Source organism: Cornus florida, unplaced genomic scaffold (genome assembly GCF_030987335.1).
Source record: "Cornus florida cultivar Cherokee Brave unplaced genomic scaffold, ASM3098733v1 CherokeeBrave_3.0.0_Hap2_Chr05, whole genome shotgun sequence".
In the NCBI taxonomy this organism is placed as follows: domain Eukaryota; kingdom Viridiplantae; phylum Streptophyta; class Magnoliopsida; order Cornales; family Cornaceae; genus Cornus; species Cornus florida.
This window is the reverse complement of record NW_026775575.1, coordinates 59237999-59263113: the sequence shown is the minus strand read 5'-3', so window position 1 is coordinate 59263113 and position 25115 is coordinate 59237999. Positions and strand designations below refer to the sequence as shown.

At 35.0% G+C, this 25115-nt stretch overlaps 1 pseudogene; it reads right to left on the bottom strand.

The window, feature by feature from the left end:
- Positions 1–582: 582 nt before the first annotated feature.
- Positions 583–680, bottom strand: LOC132310859 (small nucleolar RNA R71; annotated as a pseudogene).
- Positions 681–25115: the final 24435 nt, after the last annotated feature.

The window sequence follows — 25115 nt, the reverse complement described above, 5'->3', positions numbered from 1 at the left end:
GAAGACGTTGGTCACATAGACCAACAAGGCATCCTTTACCCTAATGTGCATCATGACAACATCCAAGTACCATTAGGCATGCCTAGACCATTCATTCCACCACAATAATAAGGCCAAAGTCCATTGGGAATGCCTCGGCCAATTTTTGTTCCACAACCTCCTATGGTTCAAGTTAATCACGGTGTTCGTTTAGCACCACCAGTTGGGAATCCTCCCATTGCTTTGCGTGATCATTATGTTCCAAATGAATACAATGCACCGACATGTATTCAATTTCCCCCATTTAGAGCACATCACTATGAGATTAAACCGCAAATCATTCAAATGCTTCCTAACTATCATGGACTTCCAAGTGAAGAACCGTACAAGCATTTGGATGAGTTTCTTGAAGTGTGTTCCACCGTGAAATACACGGACATGCCAGAAGAAGTGTTAAAACTCAAACTTTTTCCTTTTACCTTTAAGGACAAAGCAAAATATTGGTTCAACAATCTTAGGCCTTTTTCGATAACTTCTTGGGTAGAAATGCAACAAGAGTTCTTGAAAAAGTACTACCCGGTATCAAAGACCAATGCCATGAGAACTTCCATTCATGAATTTTCTTAAGGGGAAGGGGAACTGTTTCATGAGGCATGGGAAAGATTTAATGATTTGCTTAGGAAATGTCCACATCATGACATTCCTAAATGGCAATTAGTCCAATACTTCTTCGAAAGTTTGCCGGATAATCAAAAAGGAATAATAGATGCATCTATGGGTGGTTCTTACCTTGATAAACATGAGAATGATGTTTGGCAATTGTATGAAAGTATGAGTGAAAATTCCATGCATAGATCTTTATCATCTAAAAATGGTAGAATTCTAGGTGGAAGGAAGAATGTCGGCTTATATCAAGTTGACAATTCAAATGACATAGTCGCCAAGGTGAAATCTTTAACTCAAAGGTTTGATCAATTTTTGGTCAACCACAGTTTGGCAAATCAAATGTCTTCCTCCCCTAATCATACTCATCATGTATCAACTGAATCTTGTATGACTTGTTCTAGTGTCTTACATACTACTTCCAATTGTCCCCATGGACATGTGCAAAGTGAGCATCATGAACAAGTAGATGCTACATTTGTCAACTAAGGGAATAATCCCTATGGCTCACACTACAATGCCAGATGGAGGAACCATCCAAAATTCTCTTGGAAAAGCCAAGGGGAAGGCTCAAACCCTCCCCAAGGTGGTTTTCAAGGCAAGTATGTTCCGCCTCCAATGCAAAGCCAAGGTTCCCAAGGTTATAGATCTTCGTTTCAATCATCACATGGAAACCAATTTTCTAACTCTCATTTTCCTAATCAATTATCTTATTCCCAAGGAAATTCTAGGAGTTTCGCTTTTGAGGAGAAAGTGTTGATCGTTTTGGACACTCTAGAGGCAAACACTCAATTGCTTCATTCCCATTCTCAATCCATTACTAAGCTAGAGACCCAAGTCGGGCAAATAGCTAGTACCTTGAATGCTAGAGAGAAAGGGAAGACGCCTCTAAGTGCCCCACCAAAGCAATAATTTGTTATAGAAACCAATGAAGGTCACACAATTGAACATGTTAATGCGGTGCGACCTTAAGAAGTGGGAGAATTGTAAATAATTAAATTGGTGTTTCCAATGAAGAGAGTGAACCGGTGCAATCAAAAGTTAACACCCGTCTCGTTTCACATTCTATTCCTCCTTCATTGCATGTGCATGATCATCTTTGTGAGAAAGTAATGAAAAATAATTTGAAAGTGATTTGAAGAATGAGTTGAAAACTTCTTGTGTTGAAAGTGATCCAACAAAAGATTTTGAAAAAGATTTTGAGCCAAAGGCTTCATTTTCGGATGCCTTGAAATGGTCCATTTCTATTGAAAAACAAAAGACCAAGGTGAATGAAATCATCGAAGTGTTTAGGCAAGTGAAGATTAATCTTCTACTTTTGGATGAAATTAAGCAAATTCTGACTTATGCCAAGTTCTTAAAAGATCTTTTCACCCAAAAGAGGAAGAACAAGAGTCAAGCACCAAAGAAAGTGGTCTTAACTAAGCAAGTAAGCTCTATCTTAAAATACAACACTCTCCCAAAGTTTAAGGACCCCGGTTCACCTACTACTTCTTGTATCATTGGTGACTATGTCATTAATTAGGATCTTTTAGACTTAGGAGCAAGTGTTAACCTTCTTCCATACTCGGTATATGTTAAATTAGGCTTAGGAGACTTAAAACCAACGTCGGTAGTTTTGCAACTTGCCGACCGATCCATCAAAAAGCCCCGGGGTATCATTAAGGATGTTTTGATTAAGATTGATAAGTTCTTCTTCCCCATTGATTTCGTTGTCATTGACACAGAACCGGTCCCAAATCCCAAGAATTAAATTCCCGTTATCCTTGGCTGTCCTTTCTTGGCAACTGCAAATGCCAACATAAATTGTAGGACAGAGATAATGAAAATATCATTTGGGCATATGAAAGTGAAGTTGAACATTTTTAATCCAACCCCGAATTGAATGGATAAGCATGAAGAAGTGTATGTTGTGGAGAAGTGTGTTGAAAATGAACTTGACAAAGTTGAGTTGTTGCTTGAATGTCAAATTTCCAAAAGTTCATCTTCTAATAGGATTTCTAAAAATGTTGTTTCAAAAACAAAGTTTGAAAGGGCATGGAAGCCCAAAAATTGCATAGACCAAGGACCGTCAATCTCCTTTGATTCAAATCCTACGAGTTCTTTAGGGAACAATTTGTTGGGTGGGATTCAAAGTGGCATTTACCCCGTCAAGGAGGGGAAGTACAATAAGATTTTTGATCCGGAATAAAAGAGCCCAACGTCTTGCTAGAGACGTTAAAGACTAGTGCTTCGTAGGGTTTACAACCCTATTCCTCCCTCACTTCTATTTTACCTTTTATTTCTTGCGTCGTCTAGATATGTTCTGGGTTCATACACATTGATAAGGACTTTGATTCAGTATGTATGCACTTTCACTTTCAAATTAGGCATTTTGCACCTGTTCGATCGATCTCAAAAGAGGTTTGATCGATCGAATTGACATCCATGTATCCAATCATCTCTCTGTCCTATATAATGTGATTTTCCTGCATATTTCAGCTCTCTGTGTATCGTTCGAACTTCATTTCCGATTAATCTGAGTGTTCCAAGATCGATCGAAATTTTCTCAGATCGATCTTTAGTCCATACTTAGAAAAATTTTTGGAACCCAAGAAAAAGGCCTCTTTGTGCAGCGATCGAACTTGCCTGCAGGTTTTCACCTGTTGAATCGATCGAACTTTGGTCGATCTAAATTCGATCGATCTCAATGCCTTCTGTTGACTTTGACTTCTTTTTTAATTTTGTTTTTAATTTAATTTAATTATTTTTATAATAAAAAAAAACAACCAAAAACCAAAAATATTTTATTTATTCCATTTTATTTTCAAAAATCCAAAAAGAATTTTATTTTATTTTATTTTTACTTTACTTTCATTTTATTTTTATTTTTACTTTCATTTTATTTTTATTTTTATTTTTATTTTTATTTATTTATTCATTTTCCCAAAAATCCAAAACAAAAAAAAAAAAAAAAAAAAAAAAAAAACATTTTGTTTTCCAAAAACTCCAAAAATATTTTTCATTTTAATTTTTAAAAATTCAAAAATTTTCAAAAATACTGTGTCATTTTGTGGATTCGATCGATCTAAGTCCTTTTCAGATCGATCTTTGTTCGATCAATCGGATTTCTTAGTGATCGATCGAACTCATCGGAAACAGTTTTTAAAAATAGAACCGAAGGGTCATTTGGATCGATTCCAAAGATCGATCCAAGACCCAGCTCTCTCCCGTCGCTGTTCATCATCTCTCCCACCTTCGGCGACCATCCCAAGCCTTTGAACTCTATCTTTCGCCCCCGATTTCACTTCTCTCTCTTGGTTTCCACTTCTCTCGTTTCATTTTGGTGAGTTTTGAGTTTTATTTCCATTTTTGAGCTTCAATCTTTATGATTCTTGATGATGCCATGTTAGATTTAGGATTGCCATGTTCCATTGTTGTCGATTTTGATCTATGAAGTATGTGTATATATATCTATGTATATATTTTGCCCGATTTCTATTTTGGGGGTCACGTGCCTATATAAGTGACTATTTGTGATTTGTTGGAGTGTAGAGGGACCCACAAGCTTACTTGGGTGCCCCCGTGTTGTTCACGTCACATATCTGTGACTTTTTCATATTTTTGCAGAGTTCGATCGATCACGTTTTTCTCTGATCGATCAAGGAAAGATCGATCTCACTCAATTCCTGATCGATCCAACTTGGATTGATCTCATCTTTTCATGATTGATCGAACATCACCGATTTGCATATCCACTTCACATGCCATCTTTTGTGTTCCATGCTATCTTATATTTGCCCAATGCCTGTGTTTTCCACATTGGGTGCATTTTATTCTGTCATATTTAGCATGTGTCACTTATTCATTGTCTATACCTGGCTGCATTACAACTTGCATAGATTCATGTCAATTTTTCTGAGTTGTCTATCTTACTTGACATAAATGTTTCTATATATTGTACTTCCATTCTTTATTCATATACTGACTTCATTTACAAGTTTTCCTTTCTTTTTGCAGGCCATGGCTCGAGTAAAGACTATCGCTCGTAGGCAGTATGAGCGCAGAGTGAGACGGCAGATAGAGGAGCCCGCAAAGCCTTCCTATGTCCAGGACCCAGCTACAGCTCAGTCCTCATCATCCGATACCAGATTACATTCTTCTGCTTCCGCATCATCTTCTTCTGATGAGGCTGAGCATGTACCACCTCCTTCACCACCACCAGCATTGCCAGGCCAGATCCGAGACAGGCCTAGCAGGAGATATACACGCCTTCAGGTGGCGCATGAGTCGGTATTCAACATTGCCTTCTTTTCCCGGTCGATTCTGATATGGGTGGCATTTGATGATATTGATCGGTGGGGCATTTCAGCCATTTTTGCTCCAGTCACTTATCCAGTTTACCCGAGGCTCATCCAGTTGTTCTTTCAGAACCTCCGGCCGGCCCTGAGTGACCTATCTGAGCTACAGACTATAGTGCCATTGGCCACTTTTTCTTGATGCCCGCATATCTGCCCTCCCAGCCTTCATTATCCTATTCTCAGGCGGCCCTCTGATGCAGATATGGCCGTTGCCTTAACTGGCTGTAATACCACTAGTTTTCAAAAGGATAAAATTGGAATTTAAATTTGATTTCTTGGGCATTTTTAGTTTTTTACGTGGCTATGTGTTTTTATGTTTAATTGATTTAATTGTTTAATTGTGTATTTGTTTAATTGGTTAATTGTGTATTTGTTTAATTGTTTAATTGATGTATGTGTTTAATTTAATTATATGATTATGTGGGTTTGCTTTAATTGTTTAAATTGATTTAATTATTTAAATTGATTTATCTGTTTAAATGATAAAATATGTTTAAATTAAATTAATGTTTTTAAACAATAGAGTTGGGCTTGGATATGGGATTTTATGGGTACATTTATTACCCATGGATGGATATACATGTATATATATATGTGTGTATAGGATTAAGTTAACTATTAGGATTTATTAATAATTACATTTATACTGGTTTATTAATAATGGATTTAAGGTTTTATATTTTTATGTCATAGCCGACTTAGCTATATGATTAATTGTTTTTCTTTATCTCCTAATATAATTACAATTAGGGTTGTGGTTGTATAAGTCTGCTATGGGTTTTTAGAACCCAAGTCACGTAGCAGTGGAGGCGACGAAATATAGAGAGTTTTGAGAGAAAAACAGAGAGAGGAAAGTTAAGGTTTGGCTAGGGACAAGGGCTGAACCAAGAAGGGATTGCTTCTGGATTGAACCAAGAGCAACGGAGGTGTGGAACGGCAGTTTAGAAGGTGGTCGGAAAACTCAGAGATGGAGGGTTAAGGTTTTGAATGGAAACCTAAAGGCAAGTCTCTGTTCTAACTCTTTCCCCTAAACCTGTGTTCTGTGCATGCCTAGGTAGACTCCAGGGGTTTAATTAATGCTAAAACAAATCTTTTATGCATGTTTAAACTTTATTTAATCTCGTTGAATTAAACTGGTTTGCAAATTCTTAAAGTTCTGTTAATTGGTTCCTGTTGTCTTTGCGTTTAAGTTTGGTTTAATTGATGTTGATGCCTTATAAATGTTCTGGGACATTGATTAAACACTAGAACAAGTATTAAAGGAATTATAGAGACCTGGGAATCGCCGGAGGTGAGGAAGACAAAACAGAACCAAGTAACGGCTTCAGGGAGTGAGAGAGCAGGCTCCCAAAAGGAGAGAGCCAGCTCCCTCATGATGGAGCCTGCTCCAAGGGGTGTGGAGCTGGCTCCCAACATCTAAGAGCAGGCTCCCATGTAAATGGAGAAGGCTCTCAATTTGTGAGAGCTTGCTCTCGCCCGAAACGCGCAATTTTTGTTTTTTTAGGGGCTGTTTGGGCTGTCCGGAGTATTTTTAATCTGTTTAAATTGCACTGAAGGATGTAATTAACTGTGATGGACCTTTGAAAATATTAGGAAGTATTATCACATTAATGTATTGAAGAATGAAGCAACATGAAGATAAAGGAAAGCATACATGTTGAGTACTGTTTTGTTAAGTTGTTTGTTTAATGAAACTTAACAAATATTTTGCATATGATTTAATAATATTTAATCATATTTCAATAGTGTTATAAAGGTAATGGAATACCGAGCTAGGCTTGGATTGAATTAAATTGATATTTAATTCATTATAACCGATATCAGGCGATGGACTGTTTGGAGGATTTAATTACTTACTATAGTTCTAACAATTTGTGTATGTATGATTAAACAGTACTAATCTTGTTTAAACACTGAAATAAGCATAATTGACTAACTGAAACTGTAGTATGCTTGTATGGAGTTAATTGATGTTTTAACTGCTTAGATTGCATCAATTGTTCGAGTTATGTATTGTTATGAAGTTTACGTTAAAGAATGTCACTATAATGTGTTTGGTAACAATTCTGATTATCATTATAATGTTCTGGACTATAATTGATGAACTGCTTATACTGTGTTGTTCATTACTGGATTGGTTATATGTGTATGCATCGGTATGAGACGGTGGCATACTAGGGACGGATTAGTTCAAAATACTAAGTCCTACCTATTCTGGAATAAGTTGGATTAACTATAAAAGTTAAGTCCTACTTATATGTATGTATATGCACCGGTATGAGACGGTGACATATTAGGGATGGCTTAGTTCAAAACACTAAGACCTACCTATTCTAGGGATGGATTAGTTCAAAACACTAAGTCCTACCTATTCTGAAATAAGTTGGATTAACTATAAAAGTTAAGTCTTACTTATATTTATGTCAGGTCAATAAACATTTGAATGACATATCCTGAACGGATTTTATATGTATATCTTTATGGTGCCGTGATATGAGCTCGAGTCTCAGGATCATGGTTAGGGTGCGTATATCACCTAGGATGGATAACTGGACATAGTTGCTACTCCCTGGTAGGTCGGGGTATACATGACTACGTTACATGCGATTTGCATGTTACCTTCTATTCAGGCTGAGATTACACTATAGTCTAGTGAGCGTTCTATAGTATGTGTATATATATATCTATATGGACTACTTTAGTTTTTGTTGAGCTATCTAGGATGTATTTGCGTATCGAGTTTCTGTATGGATCGTAGTAGGATAGGACTTGCATGTGGGCCTGACCCACTCCCTTATTTTTCAGGTGTTCGTCACTTCCAGGGTTAAAGCTTGATCATGCAGAGTAGATACAATTACTCACTCCTCCGACTACGTAAGACTATTTTCTATGTTTAACTTTTGATTTTTATTGTAGTTGTTTCCTTTTTAGTTTGGGATTTGGATAAGGGTCCACTAGATGGATAGTTGTACAGATATTTGAAAGTTTGGAATTTATATTAATTTATAAATTTTGAGGATTTTTAATTTAGAATTCTTTTCAGCTTATTATTTTATTCTTATTTCATATTTATATATTAATTATTTGGTATTCCTCGGATCTGTGCTCGGACTTGATCACCCGTGGATTTAGAAACGAGGGGTATCACAGTTGGTATCAGAGCACTCCAGATTCTAGTGTCCTTAGGAGTGTCTTTCGTTATATGACTTAAGCATTGCATCTTTTAAAACATAGAGCCATATTTGGATTCGTTGTACTCTATTTACAATTCGTTAGGAGGAACAGATGTCAATTATTTTTCATAACTATGGAATGGTTGACACTAGGAGGAGGATGGGGTCTAAGGCAAAAGCGATACAGACCCAAAGGAGTAAAGGGGTACGTTATCGAGTTCTTTGTCAGAAGTAGAACTTGGGATCGAAGGTTTAGTTCTGGTTGGCGCTACTTTTAAAAGTATAAGCCAAGGAAGGATTTAGGAGTGTGTTTTAGGTCACCACATAATGAGACCAACATGACTTCCGTTGTTCTCATAACGGAGACAAACGAGGAATAGGAGTCCAAAGAGGATCCTAATAGAGAGGTTGTAATGTATCCGAGAAAGAGGGTACTAAATCTTGAAGATGAAGGATCATACGAGGGTGATCTTATTTGCTAATTGTATAGTGAATGATACTGGTAGAGTTGGTATAGATCAACCTACATATAGTTAAACTTTCGTATTACCTTAAAAAGAGGTAGAAAAAAAAAAAAAGAACTCTTCAGGAGTTTAGGAATCGGATGGAGTTCTTATCAGAACGAAGCAATGATTTTATATCATGTTCCAGAGAGTATGGGGATTAGGTTGTGACGTTCTAAGTTGCTTTATAAAGCTACGTTAGACGGTTTGCATTCCGCGTATAAGGAGGACGAGGGTTAAGCCTTTGGTATTTGCTTAGGCAAATGGATTTTATCTTTAAGCTATGTTTAAAGGATATGGTTGGAGGTTGGATAAGTACCTATGAAGCTATAAAAGGAAATTGTGAACCAATCAGGGGAAGGTTGATTCCAAAAGAGACTTTCTTTTCTAGAAAGAATGATGTTTTAGGTAAGGTTATATTTTGTTTATTGTATGTATCTTATGTGTTTCATTTTCGTTAATTATTCAGGATTGGGAATGTAGTTTAGTTGGGGACACAAGTGTGTGATCAACTAATTACTGTTTTGGAGGAATAACGTTAATTACGCTAGGATTGTGAGCATATGGTCATAGGATTTGGTAGATATATATAGCTCTAGCTAATCTATTGAACCTAGACATGCGTAATTATGGTATGTTTTCAGGATGGGATAATGAAACCAGCAGTTTTAGTTAAATAATCTAGATTCATTTGATATACTTTAACGCCACGATGATTTATCGGAGATACTGATTATGCTGAACATCTTCTTGGAAATTTCAAAAGTTATTCCAAAGTCGGCAGGAGGATGGTACTGATTTAAGTACTTATTGGAATGACATTGACTGAGGATAGTGGATGGACTAACTAGTCATTAATCTATTCTTAATCAAGAATCTGATTCGTGAGGGCGTGTCATTTAGAGGAGTTGCCGGGGTTGTATATTGAGGAGGAAGTAAAGTCTCTTCGTTTGCACAAATAATATTGGAATTTTTTTTTTTTTAGGTCACAGTTCGCAACAAATAGTTTTTGCTAGGAAATTTTTGATTAGTTGGAGGATGGAAAGAGTCCATATTCTTTTAAAGTTAGATAGACAGTCTAATAGACACTTACTTGTGTTAGAGAAGTAGGACGTCAAAGACATAAAGGTGAGACCGACCATCTAAATAAAGAAGAGGTGCATGATGTATTTGGAAAAGTTGTAGTTAGTTTATCATGGTTCAAAATGTATGGATTTCATTGCAGGGTTAGCTTTTGACGATGCTCCAAATTAAAAAATGGTTGCCGATGAAAGCTTGTGGTACCAGACTAATGGTACTTTCTATAGACAAATTGGAGGGAGGATGTAAGGACTGAGGTTCACAACTTTTATTTCTTTAGCTATTCTGGTGGACACATGATGCTTCACGGAATGAAGCAGATGTTTGGAGGATAGGCAGGAGAAGGGACACAGTGATTTTGTCTCAAAGTCTGATATTTATTAGATATTCCAGATGGACCATCAGAGATTGCTATATCCTTACAGCCATTTCTCATACTAGAGTGGGAATGACAGAGTAGTTTCCACGGATTTAGTTGAGAGATTGCTGATTTTACACAAGGGTTAGGATTCTGGATGAGATATTGCTTGATTAATAAGATTAAATCAGCTTCATTATGTCTATTTTGGAACTGGTAAGATATCAGTTTATACGAATAGCACGGATCACGAGATGGCTTAGATGGATAGGCGCGATGATTCATACTTTGCATTAAGTTTCGTCTAGTGGAAGTAATAGGGAGGAGAAGGATTTTATCAACTGTTATGGTAATTGAACCTTGGTGGTTATTGCGAAATCAGTTGAGTTTTAGCATGTGTCAAAATAACACTTGCTATTACCAAGGTAATTGCAAAGGTCAACTTAGAATATTGGAGCTGACCCTGGAGGAGGTAGTACCTTACTCAGATGAGCTTAGGGTACTGAAGGAGGATTAGTCGGTTGTCTTAATGATGCTAGGAATGTCGGAGTGACTGGGATGTAAAATTCGTAAATTTTACGGTGCAGTCATATGGATTAAGAGTGGGGATGGAGCAAATTTGCTTGTGGACATTAATTCTAGTAGTGTTTAATTTGGAGTTTCATATCAGTTCTACATTGTATTAATAACAGAGTTATAGCATGAGGTTATTCGTTATAGTAGATAAAAGGTGCTATGTCAAAGGAATTTTTTTTCAGGTGTTGGAAGATATGCTTAGGACATATATCAGATTTGATCGAGACATTATATTTGATCATGGAGGATATGCTTAGGATATATATCCTAGGTTTGCATAGGTAATTGAAAGTGTTATTTTTCAGTTATTATCTATGCTATTGTTGGCACAAGGAGGTTAGTATGATAACAGTTGAGGTTTTGGATATTACGTAGTGCAGATTCCTCACTTGTTGGTCTGAAATGGATGCAAGGGTTACATAATAAGACCTTGACTTTATTTAAGGATACATTGAGAGAAATCCTTTCTTTTGTAGAGGATTGTGCGCAGTTTGGAGGTGACAATCGGATTTAGTTATAGTTGAACTCGTACATTAGAGTTTTCTGACAAGAAACGGTTGTTTGGGATGTCTTCCATATAAGAAGCAAGGTGTGTATAGGGGAAGGTCAGTTTTTACGTATTAGATTGACTTTTCACGGATTGTGTGTATTAGTTGAGGCAGTAGCCTACAGCTTAGCATTACCAATTAGTTAGCACTGGATGCATAGGAATTTTATATGTATATTCTATGGAACTTGGAGGACTAGGGATCGTTACTCTTAACTAAATATTGGGTAAGATTGGATCGTTATTAGATACAACCTAGGAGTTGTACATTTATGGTGTTTCTTAAATATAGGAACCATGTATATTGTTGGATGCGTTGGAATTTGGTGGAGCCTATATAAAGAGGCTGTGCCACACGAAAACGGAAATGAATTTTAACAGACACTAATTCAGAGTTTCGTGAATTCCGATGACGAAATTCCTTTTGTTAGGGGGAAAGAATGTAATACCCCTAGTTTTCAAAAGGATAAAATTGGAATTTAAATTTGATTTCTTGGGCATTTTTAGTTGTTTACGTGGCTATGTGTTTTTATGTTTAATTGATTTAATTGTGTATTTGTTTAATTGGTTAATTGATGCATGTGTTTAATTTAATTATATAATTATGTGGGTTTGCTTTAATTGTTTAAATTGATTTAATTATTTAAATTGATTTATTTGTTTAAATGATAAAATATGTTTAAATTAAATTAATGTTTTTAAACAACGGAGTTGGGCTTGGATATAGGATTTTATGGGTATAATTATTACCCATGGATGGATATACATGTGTATATATATATATGTGTGTGTGTGTGTGTGTGTGTGATTAAGTTAACTATTATGATTTATTAATAATTACATTTATACTGGTTTATTAATAATGATTTTAGGGTTTATAGTTTTATGTCGTAGCCGACTTAGATATATGATTAATTGTTTTTCTCTATCTCTTAATATAATTAGAATTAGGGTTGTGGTTGTATAAGCCTATATAAATACTTGTATAAGTCTGCTATGGGTTTTTAGAACCTAAGTCACGTAGCAGTGGAGGCGACGAAATACAAAGAGTTTTGAGAGGAAAACAGAGAAAGGAAAGTTAGGGTTTGGCTAGGGACAAGGGCTGAACCAAGAAGGGATTGCTTCTGGATTGAACCAAGAGCAACGGAGGTATGGAACGGCAGTTTAGAAGGTAGTCAGAAAACTCAAAGACGGAGGGTTAAGGTTTTGAAAGGAAACCTAAAGGCAAGTCTATGTTCTAACTCTTTCCCCTAAACCTATGTTCTGTGCATGCCTAGGTAGACTCCAGGGGTTTAATTAATGCTAAAACAAATCTTTTATGCATGTTTAAACTTTATTTAATCTCATTGAATTAAACTGGTTTGCAAATTCTTAAAGTTCCGTTAATTGGTTCTTGTTATCTTTGCGTTTAAGTTTGGTTTAATTGATATCATTGATGCATGTCGATGCCTTATAAATGTTCTAGGACATTGATTAAACCTTGGAACAAGTATTAAAAGAATTACAGAGGCCTGGGAATCGCCGGAGGCGAGGAAGACAAAACAGAACCGAGAAACAGCTTCAGGGAGTGAGAGAGCAGGCTCCCAAAAGGAGGGAGCCAGCTCCCTCATTGATGGAGCCGGCTCCAAGGAGTGTGGATCCAGCTCCCAACATCTAAGAGTAGGCTCCCATGTAAATGGAGTAGGCTCTCAATTTGTGAGAGCCTGCTTTCGCCCGAAACGCGCAGTTTTGGTCTTTTTAGGGGCTGTTTCGGCTGTCCGGAGTATTTTTAATCTGTTTAAATTACACGGAAGGATGTAATTAACTGTGATGGACCTATGAAAATATTAGGAAGTATTATCAAATTAATGTATTAAAGAATGAAGCAACATGAAGATAAATGAAAGCATACATGTTGAGTACTGTTTTGTTAAGTTGTTTGTTTAATGAAAGTTAACGAATATTTTGCAAATGATTTAATAATATTTAATCATATTTCAATAGTGTTATAATGGTAATGGAATACCGACAATTAACTAGGCTTGGATTGATATTTAATTTATTATAATCGGTATCAGACTATGGACTGTTTGGAGGATTTAATTGCTTACTATAGTTCTAGCAATTTGTGTATGTATGATTAAACAGTATTAATCATGTTTAAGCACTGAAATAAGCATAATTGACTAACTGAAACTGTAGTATGCTTGTATGGAGTTAATTGATGTTTTAACTGCTTAGATTGCATCAATTGTTGGAGTTATGTATTTTTATGAAGTTTGCGTTAAAGAATGTCACTATAATGTGTTCGGTAACAATTCTGATTATCATTATAATGTTCTGGACTATAATTGATGAACTGCTTGTACTGTGTTGTCAATTACTGGATTGGTTGTGTGTGTATGCACCGATATGGGACGGCGGCATACTAGGAACGGATTAGTTCAAAGCACTAAGTCCTACCTATTCTGGAATAAATTGGATTAACTATAAAAATTAAGTTCTACTTATATGTATGTATATGCACCGATATGGGACAGTGGCATATTAAAGATGGTTAGTTCAAAATACTAAGACCTACCTATTTTAGGGACGGATTAGTTTAAAACACTAAGTCCTACCTATTCTGAAATAAATTAGATTAACTATAAAAGTAAAGTCCTACTTATATTTATGTCAGGTCAAAAAACATTTGAATAACATATCTTGAACGGATTATATATATATATATATATATATATATATATATATATATATATATATATATATATCTTTATGGTGCCGTGATATGAGCTTGAGTTTCAGGATCATGGTTAGGGTGCGTATATCGCCTAGGATGGATAACTGGACATAGTTGTTGTTCTCTGGTCGGTCTAGGTATACATGACCACGTTACGTGCGATTTTCATGTTACCTTCTATTCAAGCTGAGACTACACTATAGTCTAGTGAGCGTCCTATAGTGTGTGTGTGTGTATATATATATATATATATATATATATATATATATATATATATATATATATGGACTACTTTAGTTATTGTTGAGTTATTTAGGATGTATCTACATATCAGGTTTCTGTATGGATCGTAGTAGGATAGGACTTGCATGTGGGCCTGACCCATTCCCTTATTTTTCAGGTGTTCGTCACTTCCCGGGTTAGAGCTTGATCGTGCAGAGCAGATACAATCACTCACTCCTTCGACTACGTAGGACTGTTTTCTATGTTTAGCTTTTGATTTTTATTACAGTTGTTTCCTTTTCAGTTTGGGATTTGGATAGGGGTCCACTAGATGGATTTCCGAGTTGTACAGATATTTGAAAGTTTGGAATTTATATTAATTTATAAATTTTGAGGATTTTTAATTTAGAATTCTTTTCAGCTTATTATTTTATTCTTATTTCATATTTGTATTCTGTGCTTATTTATATATTAATGTTTGGTATTCCTCGGATCTGTGCTCAGACTTGATCAGCCGTGGCTCTAGAAACAAGGGGTATCACACTGGCCACTACAATGATGGTGAGACATTCGCCACGAGGACTTACCTGCCCGATGATCTTTGGTTCTTCTATACCAAAGATCCAACGGCGTTTAGACTTTTTGGCTGCCCTCTACGCCTTCTATACAGGCCACTGGTTCTCTGTTCCTGCACTCATTTGGAGGCTCCAGCAGAGTCACCACGTCACTCTCCGGCAGGGTCGCCATTACACTCTCAGGAGTAGGCTTAGGATATACCTCAGTTTCCTAACCTAGTTATCCCTGACGCTCCAGTTCCGACACCTGGCCTAGGAGAGCGTATCCAGACCTTGGAGGACGCAGTTGTCTCTCTTCGGTTAGATGTGGCCTCTCTCAGCACTGACATGATTACTCTACACTTAGACGTTATGGCTGTGCTGCAGGATTTATCTAGAGATATCTGGGGATCACACCCCGCTCGTCCGACCTTTTCTGTCTGATCTTTATCTTTTTACTCTCACCATTTTATATATCTGTGATTCATTACTATTATTTTGATACTGCTATTTTTGCAGCCAGTCTGTTGGCTTTGATACTGTGATGTACTGTATAATTTTTTTATTTTTTATTTTTATTATTATTATTATTTTTTCTTTCTATGCATGCTATGCTTGGATGTCAGATTCTTATATTGATACATTTATCTGTTCTTGACTCCATTATCAGGTGCATTCCAGTGACTTCAGTGAGAGAGTGCTGCCCAAAATTTTTCAAGACCATATTTTTTTTCTCTCTCCTTAGTTCATTTATTATCCCATTTACACTTGCATGTCCACTGTGCACTGTTATTATCATCTTTATTATCTGATCAGCTTTTATCCCAGTGCCATCTTTTTAGGACCACAGTTAATTATAAGTTTGGGGGAGTTATGTCACCCACTTCAGATATTTGTGTTCCGGCCATTCTTTGCCTTAGCTGCACTGGTATACTCTTTCCTTTGTTCTCTTTGCACATTGAGGACACTGTGCAGTTTAAGTTTGGGGGTAATAGGTGTTATTTGCAGTGTTTGCTTTCAATTTAAAATTTTGAGCATGACTTGTGTATTTGAGGGATTTTCTATGATTGGTCCATGACTAGTTGTGACTTTAATCTTTTGAGGACTATATTGTTTAAAATTTAAAAATTATTTGACTTGAGAGTCTAATACTCCTTATATGCCTTATGAATGCCATTTAGGAGTAATTTTTTAAAAAAATTGATGTCTTGCTTGCACTTGTGGTCCACATCATCCTGATTTTGTGATTGTTTTGAGATTCACTCTAAGATTCTACACTAGCACAGGCACACACTAACATTCATTTATGGGGTACATGCTTTGTTGATTATTGAATTGGTTATATCCCAATTGGGCTAGTAGTGTATTGAAAGCTTTCATTCATGATAAAGGTGGATAACAAACCCTTTTCATTGAGTAGCCGGGATTCTAGCCTCATCAAGCACTGAATTTCTAGCACTGAAAGGTGGAGGGCCTAAACTCTAGGTTAATAATTGAACTTTCTATAAAATAAAAATAAAATAAAATAAAAAAGAAAAAAAAGTTGTTGCAAAAGCAATAAAAAGTGAGGACTTCTCCCAAAAAGTGAGAAGTGAGAAATGATTAGATGGCGGTTGTTTTGATTTGTAGCTTAGTTGATTTGAGCTTGTAAGTCCTTAGGGGTGTTTGAACACCTAGTGGCTTAAAGTCGTCTGGTTTGAGAGTCATTGACTTAATGCTCGACCTCATGAATCGCTAGAAAGCTTAATAGATTAACACATTGCACTATGCTTCCATCTTTGATCCTTAGGATTAGAAAAGAAAAAAAAAAAATGAGTGAAAAGAATAAGTGCACCTAGATCAATAAAGTTTTAATAAAAGGTCCACTCTTTGTTTTGATGATCGGTGCTAGATTTGTGTGCTAGTTTGAGGGTAAGGATGTGATCAATTCTTTAGTTGGCTTAAATAGCAACATACTTGATGCCGGTCCACTCAAAAAGGATTCTAGAATTGTTTTGATTTGCATGATCATTTTCTTGATGTGTGGTGGACCATACTTGCTTGTTTGATATTGAGATTTTGGGAGATTCCTTGGAAATGGTTGAAAAATTGCATACTTGAGGTAGTTTTCTCCCAATGCTTGTTTGCAATATTGGTGCTTCTTTTGTGAGAATGAGCTTAATGTTTGTGGGTATCATTTCTGGAAACCCTCATGAGACTTCACTCGTCCACTAGGGGTAACCTAGGGGTTTAAAAGGCTTGTTACATATGCTAAATGCAATCGTGTTCCCTACGAAAGTGGTGTTATCCTTTTATTACTTTTTAATTCGTAGTTAATTAGTTGTTCATTTCATTCCTTTACTTTATAGTTCATTGCTAGGGACTAGCAATATTTAAGTTTGGGGGTGTGATGAGCGCTGAAAAATGCGCATTTAAACCCCTTAAGCTCGAGTATTTTAGGACTTTTATCTATCTTACTTTCCCGTTTAAAACTAATTTCATGTTATTGCCCTTTTTAGGTGCTTATCTCCAATATAAGTCAATTCAACCAAATTAGAGCATAAAAGAAACAATCTTAAGCTGAATGGAAGAATGGAGCAAAGTGGAGGTAAAGTGGTGGAAATCAGCAAACTTCGATCGATCAGGAATATTTTCGATCGATCTCACATTGATCGATCTCACCTCACCAAGATGGATTAGACCCCTTGTCCTTATCCTCAAAGAATTTCCATCTTCGATCGATCCAACTTTCTTCAAATCGATCGAACTTCCTTGATCTTATCCCCACCTACCACTTTTGTTTTTTTCCCCAAAATATCCCAAAAATATCTCAAATTTGTCTTATTCCAAAAGGCGCCACCAATGATTAATCGATCTGGCCTAAATTCGATGGATTTGGCCACAGTTCGATTGATCTCATCTGAACAAGATCGATTGAACCTCCTCAAGTCTAAATTAAAACAGAGTCCAGCTCATTAAAAGATGGCTCATGGTGCAATTATTAAAGGGACCTTAGTGCACGAGACCTAACCATTGGGTGTCACACTTGCGCTGCCTATAAAAGGATTTTGAGCCATTTTTACTTAATATCTTCATATCTTGAGAGAACATAACTTAGAATCACATATCTTGGAGAAGAAGCTAGAGCTTAGAGAGACATACACTATTTTGGGAGTTCTTCCATTCTTCTAGGGTTTCCATCAAGAAGAAGAACATTTCTACCATGGAGATGGCCTTTAAGGGTTGGATGACTACATCAATGAGTGGCTAAATATCTTCTTGGGGCTAGAGTTAGCCCTAAGCATGCCTTTTAGACCTTAATGCTTTGTATTTTGAGGGGATTTGTGTTCATTTATATATGAATCTTATTCTTACAATGATTTATGTTGATTAATACTTCCAATTGATTATTTCATTCTATCCATATGTCTACGTATGCTAGAGTAGATGTTCATGTGTTATTGATGCATGTTCGTGTGTATTGATGCTATGAATCTAAAGATTGTTAAGGCATAATGCTTAAATAGAATACTCTTGTGGTTTGTTTGATGGTTTATAATCATTTCTTGATGGATTGTGCCTCTACCTTAGTTTAATTAGTTTAATTTCCATGTCCTTAGTTTAGATGTGGTGTAGTTGCTTTACTTTCTTAGATGTGAGGACAATCTATGCTTGTTGTTTGATGTTCCATACTTATGAATGCAAGTAGTATGATTCTCTAACTTGTTAGTTTGTTGATTGAGAGCTTAAAGGAAAGAATAATGGCTTAGTTTGACATATTGTGCTGTTCACTAGGTTGTCTAGACAATGTATGCTTAATTAGTTAATCCATGCTTCTTGATTCAATTAGTTACACCTCATTGTCTTGCAACACTTGTTTCCCCTCATTCATTATACATTGAGTGTTTAGAATGGTGATGTTTAGTGGTGACCTCTAGATCCCAAGACCTCTCTCTTTTGTTCTCTACCCTTTTATTTACTTTAGTTGTTTAGCATTGAATTCATTTATATCATATTTTAATTAATCAACAAACAATCTTTTGATCATTCGACCTATTAATCTGATCTTGTTTCCATATTAACATAGCCCTCAATCCCTTGGGACGATCCTTACTCACCTTAGCTATGTTAGTAGTTTCAGGTAGTAGTGACACTTTATAAATTTAAACTTGGCCATACTTTCATTACAACTTTGGTTGGTCGACACCACTAGAGACACACCACATATATGTATATACAAATATGTATAAGTTTATAAGCTAGTATAAATATTATGGGAATGACTTGCAACAAAAGAAAAACCATTTACTGCTACATGAACGATTTACAAAATAACATCCTCTACGATAATTGTTATGACAATGTAACTATTAATAGATATTAAATTAATACCAAATAAATTTTAGTATATTCACTTATAATGATTACTAGTTACTATACAACTAAACTATAACATTCAACATATGAATGAACCCAAAGTCTAAGCTAGGTCTTTCTAGATTAAACCATAGCATGATAATAACAAAGCTCACATGCTATACATAAAATAATATATGAATAAACCAAATAAACTATGCAATCAGAGTCAACACATGAATAATTTAAATTCTAAGTTATGACTTTAATAAATTAAATGTTAATACAATTTTCACATGATTTATATACAACTCCTTTAGGCACAAGTGTGTATATATATATATTCAACTCACCCCAGCCAAACCCATCTACCACTGATAATTGCCACACCCAAACAGACCTATATCCTTATACTTGACAACCATAATACCATACAACCACAACTCAAGTTGAACTGTGCGAGTAGAAATACCAGAAGGCGTCCCTCTTGTGTGTGGGTGTGAACAAGAGATCAAAATTGATGTAATTTAGACTGTGATTTAATATTAGTTGCAACTCAATACAATTATCTCTTATAATTTATTACTTTGGAAAAATAAAAAAATAAAAAAATAAAAACATTCCAACAGTGATTGCCCATGGAAATCAAACAGCCATGAAAAGATTTTTTTTTTTAGTCAGATTGAATAATATATATATATATATATAGATAGATATAAAAAAAAAACCCAAATCATCATAACCTATCACTGAGTTTCCAGAACAGATCTCATTCGGTACTTGATTTCAACATAGCAACCATATATATGTACATGAATATATACCCATGAATTTCACCATTGAAAGATTCGATTTAAAACATGAAATTAAAGACTTTCTGTTCTGTAATTACACCTTATAATCATCCTAGATATGTACCGCATACAAAGTCTAAGGGAATGAATAGAAGGAGAGTTGCCTTTTTTTTTTTTCTTTTTTTTTTTTTTTTTCCTGCCTTCGGTTTTCTCTCGCGCCGCCCCTCTGTTTCTATTTCGCCTCCTTCAAACCTAAGATATAGACTTAGGCCCCGTTTGGTATCTGTTTTGCTTCATGTGTTTTTGTTACAGGCCTGCTACAGCAGTAATTTTTGAGCCCAAAACATGTTTGGTTCGGTCTGCTTTGTTGCCAATAATGTCAAAACAGATTTAATTTTTGAGCCAAAAGTTGAAACACCATTTTGGTGTTTTATCGTGTTTTGGGTACTGTTGGCCCAAATAATCACTGTAGCGGAGGAAGTAAAAACACTCACTTAAACCAGACTTGTAACATGTATATAAACCACGCTTAAAGTATTTCAGTCATTTTACAGGGTTTTCTAGAGAGCTCGAGCGGAGACGATTTTGTGGCGACTCTGCTGTGTGTGTTTGTTTGGCTGAAATCCACCAAATCGACCACCGATCTTTGCTCTTTTGTTGTCTTGGTCGAAGTACAAGGCAAGAATCGGAGAATCTGAGCAATTGTGGCTCGAAAATGGGTCGTCGTATAAGCGATTGTGGCAACTCTACACTATGTGCTTATTTGGCTGAAAACGATGACCGATCCTTGCTTTCAGTGGTGTTTTCGCTCAATCTGACCACCGATCTTTACCATTTTGTTGTCTTCATCGAAGATCAAGGCAAGTTTGAGCAAATTTTTCCTGTTTATTTCCTAAACATTTAAGTTCATTGATTTGAAATCCTTTTTTTTTTCTTCTGAAAAATGACCACAAATGCAAGTTTTCTGAGGTTCAATTTGGTTCATTTTTCTTCAAAATCATGCTTATTTATTTGTTTATGAATGAATCAAGTTGCTTCCAAATGTCTCTTGTCTTGGCCTGTTGGAGATTGCATCTGTCTCATATTTATGTTGGTTTTCAAGTTGTCTGTGATCCATTTAAGTTTGATTGCAAGAAAGGGTTGAAGTTGTGATGATTTAGGTTATATTTTCGTCGCATATTTAATTTTTATTTTTGAAAAATTCCTAAAAATAACGAAGTTCGAATGGAGAATTGGAATCCCCAGAAAGACCATATATACATTGTTTTAATTATAGATATAATTTTATATGGACGACAATTTTTTAATTTTGGGAAATTGAGTAATCTTTCTTTTATTCAGATGGCTTCACTACAAGATAGTTTAAACAGATTCAAGAAGCAACAAGAGAAATGCCAGTCAACCCTAACCAGTATTGCAGCTAAAGTAGGGCCTTCTAGGGCGGCAGTAGCAAATCAAAAGGCCACACCCAAAAGGTATTCGACCATTGCAAAATCCCCTTCCCCTCCAATCGAATTCTCAAATGACACAGAGAGACTTCAACACATTAACAGCATACGAAAAGCCCCGGTCGGAGCTCATATCAAGCATGTTATAGGCTTGCTATTCGAGGTATTAATTTAATTATCATTTCTTGTATGACTATTGATATTTGATGATCATTATGTATTTTCTTTACCTATTAGAGTATGTGTGACTGTGTGACCTTTGAAATTTCATCATATATTCTGACTTGAAATGAATTGTCATTGTTTAAAAACCAAACAGATTGGAAAAAATATATGGGAGCTTGACTAGGTAAGATAGATGAGAGTGAGTAAAGATACAAGGTATTTTTGTACACCATGTACATTGGTAAGATGGATTTATTAGTCTATATGGTCTAATGAAAATTTCCTGTCTCGTAGCTTGAAATATTTGTTTTTACTTATCTTTGGCTGTGCTTTTTAAATTTCTATCATCAATTTGTAGATTGCAATTTGTGTTACTTAGTTGTCTTTTTGTGATAGAAAATGTTCGATATATAATATATGGGTGATGACTAATTAACTTTTCTTATCTAGTTGCTTATTTCGCTTGGAGTTCCTAATTGAAGACAAAAGTTTGATCTTTCTGACAAATTCAAATTTAATTATATTTTAGAAATTATTGTTCCACTTTTTGAAGGTTGCTGCCTTTAGAATAATGCCATACTATGTTTGACTGAATCACAGTACCAAATTTGATATTTTGTAATGGTAAGAGTTGTAAAAATCTCAGATACTTGATACATTCTGCGGAAACCGCACTTTTGTTTGCTTAGATTGTTGCATTATCATTGTTGTCATTTGAGTGCCTAGACCTCATGCGTGTAAATCTTGGGCACTTTCATTGTCATCGGTCGGTATTTTTTCTTATAAGTGGTGAATCCAACTTTTGCCGATGTACTCTAAAACCTTCTGTGAGGGATTAAACATCTCTTGATTTATTTATTTCTCTGGCTGTAGACAAGGCAAGCCTTCACAGCAGAGCAATCAAAGGATCCTAGCTTTTTCTGAGAAGTCAGAGAAAGAGATGGCTGATGCTATTGTTGATTTTCTTTTGGATAAATATGTGGGCATGAGACCAACACTTGAAGGTGATGTGTGTTATGAGGATGATGTGTCCTACTATTGAAGCTTGTTCCATGGAAGTGAAATTTGTGTTTTTTGAAATATGTCTCCTGTAAAATCTTTTGAGTTTTTCTGATACCTTCATAACAGTTAAGGAAAACATAAGGAAACATCTTTTTATTTGTTAAGCATCTTTTTCTTCGTTTTTGAATCCTATTGTTGAAATTTGTAAACAATGAAGTGAATTGTGTTTAAACTTTGAGTTATATCTCCTATGCGATAAACTTCGACCTTTTGGTGCTTTAAAAGGTGAGGGAGATATAAGGAAGCCTCTTTTTCCTTGGTCCCATGTCACTTATTACTGTTTAATTTAATCTACTATTTAATTTGTTCTCAATTTCTTTGTCATTTTTCCTAATACAGAAGAATGATTATGATTTGAGAAGCTTCCTTGCAAGCTTCCATTCTAGCAGGGTGCTCTTTTTTTGTGACTCCTTGATAAATATTTTGTAGATCGAAGTTTGACTCCAAATGGATGGATTAGAAATGAAAAAGGTGATCTTAATATCTAGATCATAAGAACACAGTAAAAAGATGGAACTCTACATGTCATCAAAACTCAATTTGATGCCAAAACATTAGTCTCGGGATGGAAAAAAATAGGAATTTAGTAGTGCAATTAATGGGAACCAAGATTTTGCACAAATGAAGTTTCTTCATTCATTTATGTGTTTTTTTTTTTTTTTTTTGGTAGCAAATAAGATATGTTTGTAATTTGGTGGGGGTTTACATTTCCTTATAGAAGAGAAGGCAAGAGTCTGTATTTTGGAGTTGAATTCCCACCAGTGCAGACTTACAAGAGCCGGAAATTCTGATCAGAGTTGTGTAGTATTTTTTTTTTATTCTTTTGCTAATGTGCAAAATGAGCAAAATGAAAGAAACACAAACCTATGGATAATCATCCCCAAAAGAACAAACTATACCAGGAAATTTCAAATAATTTGAAGTATTGTTTCAGATCAAGATAATATGCAAAATAGTTAAAATTATTAATTCAATTACTAGAACTAACATTCTACATTTTCGCTGAAGCAGTTGTTTCTGTAATTACACTTTGGTTATATATATATATGTGTGTGTGTGTGTTTATATATATGTTTGTGTGTTCAAATTTCAATATATCTATTAAAAATATGATGACTATTTATATAGAAATAAATTTAAAATTTATAAAAATAAATTAAAAACAATGATAGCCAAACATATATATATATACATACATATTTTTGACAACAGTTGGAGTTATCAAATATGTTTTGTTTTCAAAATTCTTGAAATACATGACTTACCAAACATGTTTTGCATGTTTCTATTTTCGACATTTCCACAGCAAAATATTGTTCCCAAACGTGCATCCGATTTTTGCCAAAATACTCCTATAGCAAAAACACTGTTTCTGTTTTAGCCAAAAACAAAATGCTTAAAACAAAACGCATGCCAAACAGGCCCTTAACTTATATAAATAAAATATGTGACTAAACCTAATTGTACTATGTCACCCATTTACTAGACCAATGACACGCAACCCACTAACCCACAATCTTAAACATAATGATAAACATTCTAATAAATTAAATAATATAAAATTCTAACCATATCAATATCATACTTTAAATAATAATACTAATGGTAACATTAGTACTACTGATATATATATATATATATATATATATATATATATATATATATATATATATATATATATATATATATATAAAACTAATTTAAAAATAAAATAATATAAAAATAACATCAATGAAAAATTTACAATTAACTAAAGAATTACAACTAAATAATTACCATTTAAAAGACAAATAAAACCCACAACAATTTAACTAGTCCAAGTACATAAAATAATAATAATAATAATGAAATAAAATAAACACTAAAAATAATGAAATACAATAAACATTAAATAATTAATATTTAATTGACAAACAAATAAAATCTTAAACAAATGCAAAAACAATTCAAATAGCCACGTAGATAAATAAAATGCAATAAAAATAAATAAATAAAACTCTTGAAAATTTAGAGGTATTATAATATCCTTCTTCCACTGTTGAGCTGTTTTTGCATCGGTAGAGCTTGAGAATTCAGGTGGGCTCCCCTTTGTGAAAGAACTCCTAGCCTTCTCCTAAGGATCAGTCTGAACCACCAGTGCTGGTATAGGTGCCTGCTGAACCTGTGGCTGATTCCGAAGTGCAACTGTTACACCTGCTTCAATAGCTTAAGCAATGAGGTCATTGATATGAGGAGGATACTCTGGATCCCTGCCCTGATCTCGAGACTCTTGATTCTGCTGTACTTCCTCCTGCTTAATATGCAACTGACCATCTTCTTCCTACTTCACCTCTTGAAACCTAAGCAGTTGTTGCTCTTCCTCAATTTGTTGACGCCGTAGGAAATTCTACTACCTACGTGCCGCTCGCTGCCTATTTCTCTGATTGTCCCGTCTTCTTCTAGCATTAACCATTCTGTTAATATAGAAAGATAAACATCAGTACGATTTTAAATGGACCGTAAAGGAATACAATGAATCCTAAACTTAAGCTCTAAACAAAAGAATACGCAACGCGGAAGTCTTAGACAAAAGAATCCTAGAGACATTTGAACTTGTA